This window comes from Colobus angolensis, unplaced genomic scaffold (assembly GCF_000951035.1).
Source record: "Colobus angolensis palliatus isolate OR3802 unplaced genomic scaffold, Cang.pa_1.0 Scaffold2, whole genome shotgun sequence".
Lineage (NCBI taxonomy): Eukaryota > Metazoa > Chordata > Mammalia > Primates > Cercopithecidae > Colobus > Colobus angolensis.
Genome location: NW_012115154.1, coordinates 18,090,944 through 18,096,123, shown reverse-complemented (window position 1 = coordinate 18,096,123; position 5,180 = coordinate 18,090,944). Strand labels below are relative to the sequence as shown.

Sequence of the window (5,180 nt, the reverse complement as noted above, 5' to 3'; positions counted from 1 at the left end):
GTGTTAGCCAGGATGGTCTTGATCTCCTGACCTCGTGATCCGCCTGTCTCAGCCTCCCAAAGTGCTGGGATTACAGGCTTGAGCCACCGTGCCCGGCTTCTTTTAAGATTTTTAACTACCCTTACTTTATAGGATCTGTCTGGTGACTCTATGGCCTGACTTTATGACTTTATTTTTTTTGCTGGTTCTCACTCATAATAGGCTGATTCCTTGTATATTTATTACTTTGAATTGTGAGGCCATCTTAAGCCAGGCTTTATCAGTAGGAATCCTGTGCAGTCTGGCTTGAGGGTATGTCCTTGTTTGATACTCTAGAATCATTGTTAGCCTGAGTACTTTTTTTTTTTCTTTCTTTTTGAGACGAAGTTTCACTCTTGTTGCCCGGGCTGGAGTACAATGGCACAATCTCGGCTCACTGCAACCTCGGCCTCCAGAATTCAAACGATTCTCCTGCCTCAGCCTGCCGAGTAGCTGGGATTACAGGCGCCCACCACCACACCTGGCTAATTTTTGTATATTTAGTAGAGATGGGATTTCACCATGTTGACCAGGCTGATCTTGAACTTCTGACCTCAGGTGATCCACCCACTTCGGCCTCCCAAAGTGCTGGGATTACAGGTGTGAGCCACCAGGGGATACTCTAGAATCGTCGTTAGCCTGAGTACTTTTTATGTTAACTTTCAGGTTGAGGAATTTCTGAACCATGTCGGTAGTATAAATTCAAAGCCCTAACAAGTGTGAAGATAGATGTATGGTTATGGATTCTCAGGGGCGATGCCCTCTGCCTCCCCAGAAAGAGAAAGATGTGTTCTTATGCTAGTGGATGCTTTTTTCTTTTTTTCCCCTGTGCTTTTACTAATATTATGGCTCTCTAAGAGTTTGACTTGGTATAAGAGAAGGGAGACTCAAGTCTTAGGCCAAATCTCCTGTACCCACATGGCTGTGAAAACTGAAGCACCTTGATTAGCTCACCACAGCCACCGCAGGCATTCCCAGGATCAGCTCATATTTACCTATCAGGGTTTTAGTTCATCCCCCACTGCCACCCCAGAGATATCCTTTACTGTTATGAGAGCTCAGCTCTATATAAGAATATATATTTACTGTAGCTTGTCTTGCATTTCTGGGTGTTTTGAGGTAGGAGGTGTTTTAGATTATCTAGTTGAGAATCTTAATGGTAACAGAACATTTCATTTAAAAATAGTGCCCCTTCTTTTTTTGTTCATCTATCCTTTTCATTGCTTGGATCATTTCTTCATTGGACTATTTTGCTCACCACAGACAGTTCTTACTCATCTCTGTCTTTCCTGTGTCTGGCATTGAGTAGGAATCAGATGACGAAAGAATGAATGATTCCATGGATGAATGGGTGATGAGAACCACTGATCTCATGTCAGTAGGTATTGTGAAGATAGAGCACGGCCAGAGAGCCCAGGCCTCTGTCGGGAAGGTGGACTGGGGCAGTGTTATGTTTGAGCTAGCTTGCAGCAGACAGCCATTTGTTAGCTCACCTTCCCAACTCCATGTTCATCATCTCATATTTGTAGCTTGAAATTTGTCATGGTGGGATTATTTTTCACTCTGTGAAATTGGAAAACACTACAAATCACCCCCTCAGAGCTGGTTGTTAAACATTTACCTGCACTGTTAAACATTTACCTGCACATGATTTGGGGTCATGAAAACGTGTAGAAAAAGTGAAACAAAACCAGGCAAGGTAGAACAAAGCCTTTGGTAAGTAAAATAAAAAGTCCAAGTTGAGGGAATTGATCACTCTGAGACTGTGATGCTCGGTGACAGGGTTTAAAGTTGCTCCTGGCTTTTTCCCAGATTTAGGGAGGCTCAGTATCCTGAGATTTAAGATTGGAGAAGGGTGCTGAATCTTCAACACCAGCTCCAGAGAGTAAAATAAGAAGACAGCAGGGGGCACCTGGATTTGAACCAGGGACCTCTTGATCTGCAGTCAAATGCTCTACCCCTGAGCTATACCCCCTGGCAGAAGTGTAAGCCTAAGCAAGACCTTTTATCTGTGCAGTCATGCCCAACATTCCTATAAAATTTTACCACAGATGCTTATTCCAGCTGGGCCTCCTCAAAGCTGCCAAACCTCCCTAACTATAATTTTATCTCCCTGATGCAAAACAAGTGACAGTTCCCCTTCCTGTAGCAGCTTCCTTGTACTTTCAGGAAGAGGACTGACACTGGCATTTAGAGCTGGAAGGGCTTTCAGAGTCATTCGTCTGTGCCCTTCACAGTGCACATTTGACAACAGAGTTTCAACATTAATGTTCTTCCCAGGCACACACACTCCTTATTGACTCTTTCTGACTTTGAGTTCAGGACCCTGTTACTAAAAGAGACTCTTTTATGTTCTCTTGTCCCTGTCTTCTATTGGCTTAAAAATGGTAAAGACTTCATAGACAGAGTCATATGAATAGATTTATACACACCCAAGACCATGGAGGGGGCTAGAATATGCTCTTAGAAGATCGGAAATGTACTACATGGGAAGCACTTTGTACAAGGAAAAGCTTATGGGGAACTCCAAGATTTGAACTGGTGCACGAACTGGACCCCTGGAGCCAGTCCTCACACTCCATGACCCAGCCCCAGGGATCAGCCAGAGCAGGTGGTGGGCACCAGGGTTTAAACCACGGACCATGGCAAGCTGCTTGTCCTCTGACTATGCTGTAGTTCAGTGACTTCTTATTTTGGAGGGGCATAGGATACGGAGAGCTGAGGCTTAGGGAATGGAACTGGCAGGAGGTGGGGGCATTCCAGAGGGCGGGTGTGTACAGGAGGGACTGGGCTGGAGGAGAGCAGGCCTGGCCAGGCACTAGGAGTGCGGATGCTACCTCTGCAGGTGGCATACAGGGGCAGTACCGCTGAGGGCAGGCTAGGCTCCCTCCCAGGTGTCTGGCTTGGGGATTTGGAAAGTTAGCAGTGCCAATCACTGACGCAGCACTTAGGAGAAATAGGAGGAGGGGGAGGTGGCAAGGGAGGAAGGAGAGAAGGAGAGGGAGGAGGGGAAGAGAGAAGTAGGGGAGAGGGAGAGAATAGGGAAGAGGAAGAAGGGGGAGAAAGAGAAGTAGGGAGGGGAAGGAGAGGGGAGGAAAGGAATAAGAGGAAAGGGAGAAGACAGAGGAGGGAGGAGGAGGAGGAATTTGAGTGTGGACTTCCTGAGTGTGAGTTTTCTGCAAGAACCATGGAATGAGAAGAAGAAAGTTTTGTTTTACATGGGCAGAGGAAAGAGTGGCCAGCCAGGCAGGAGGAGGAGGGGGAAGGAGCAGTGTCCTGAAAGCAAAGGGAGGAGAAGAGAGTTCTAAGAAGAGGGAGGAAGGGGACAATAATAATTTAAAAAACATAATAGGCCAGGCACAGTGGCTCATGCCTGTAATCCCAGCACTTTGGGAGGCCAAGGTGGGTAGGTCACCTGAGATCAGGAGTTCAAGACCAACCTGGCCAACATGGTGAAACCCCGTCACTACTAAAAATACAAAAATTAGCTGGGCATGGTGGCGCATGCCTGTAATCCCAGCTACTCGGCAGGCTGAGGCAGGAGAATCACTTAAACCCAGGAGGTGGAGGTTGCAGTGAGCCGAGACCACGCCACTGCACTCCAGCCTGGGTGACAGATTGAGACTCTTTATCAAAAAAAAAAAAAAAAGACTACTAATAACACCTCTTACACAATGCATATTCTGTGCCAGGCATTGGTCTAAGTGTTTATATATATTTATTGGCAACTGAGTAGTATCATTGGAAGGCAGTTTTGGTAGAAGATAGCAGGCGGGCAGGGAAGACAGCTGGCCTGGAGTTGAGGAATGAATGGAATTGACAGAGTTGTGAAGACAGAGCTGGGTGAGCAGACTTTTCTTCCAGGGGCTGGATAGTAAGTGTTTCGGCTCGGTGGCCCAGATGGTCTCTGTCGCAACTGCTCAGCTCTGCTGTTGTTTGAGAACAGCTATAGATAATAAGTAAATGAATGAGTGTGGCTATGTTTCAGTAAAACTTTATTTACAAAAACAGGAAGCAGGCAGGATTTGGCTGTGGGCTATCTTTTCCTGACCTCTGAAATAGAGCACACTTTGATGAAGAAATGTCTGGGCTAGGTGCAGTGGCTTAAGCCTGTCATCCCATCACTTTGGAGGGCCAAGGCAGGATTGCTTGAGGCCAGGAGTTTGAGACCAGGCTAAGCAATGTAGCAAGACCCCACCTCTACAAAAATAAAGGTGAAAAATTTAGCCAGGCATGGTGGTATGCACCTGTAGTCCTAGCTACTTGGGAGGCTGAGGCAGGAGGATCGCTTGAGCCTAGGAGTTCGAGGCTATAGTGAGCTGTGATTGCACTACTGCACTCCAGCCTGGGTAACGGAGCGAGACCCTGTCTCTAAACAAAATTAAAAGTTAAAATAAATAAATCAAAACAGTGCCTGGGAAAGGAAAGAGAAAAAGGGACACAGGTTAAAAAAAAAGTATGTGTCTATTTGAGAAAAAGGGGAAAAATCACAAAGAGTTAAATCCCAGTAGAGGGCTGAGCAGGGCAAGGTCCCAGAGCCCTTGCTAGGGGTGCAGTGGTCAGGACCAGAAGATTACTTGGGGCTCTGTCTTCATCCAAACTCATGCAGGCCAGCAGGAGATGAGGTGGTGATGTCGCCTCACTGTGCCAGCCCCAGACTCTTAGCATCACAGTAGACAAAGTCAAGTTTATTCACCCCTGCATTGAGGGAGAGTGTGTACCAAGGAACCCTGGGGGGCTTCATCAAACAAAGAAACAGGTAGGCTTTGGGGCAAGGCTGGAGACTTGGGGAAATTTCAGTGAAGCGGACTCTAAGCAAAACAAGGCTGTGGCTGTGGAGATGGGCCTTGGGTGTGGGCTGCACCGTGGGCCTGGGCTTCTGTTTCCCAGATACTACACCTTGAAATAGGCATGAGATGCTGTGTCCAGAAGCCTCTCATCTGAAGTTTTGTACATGGGTCAGAAGTTGAGGCTGTTTCTCTGCCTCAAAGCAACTTGTGTCCTCCAGGCAAAAGAGTACTATTTCAACTCTAGAGGTTGGAAAAGGAAAGGAAACACATTCTCCCCTGGAGCCTTTGGAGGGAGTATGTCCCCACTGACACATTGATTTCAGACCACTGAAATTGATTTTGGATTCCAGGTCTCCAGAACTGTATGAGAAT

General features: G+C 46.7%; 1 non-coding gene across 1 annotated transcript; it reads right to left on the bottom strand.

Annotated features, from left to right (window-relative positions):
• Positions 1-1,921: 1,921 nt before the first annotated feature.
• TRNAC-GCA lies at positions 1,922-1,993 on the bottom strand. Its single transcript has one exon. It is a non-coding gene; the product is annotated as a tRNA-Cys (tRNA).
• Positions 1,994-5,180: the final 3,187 nt, after the last annotated feature.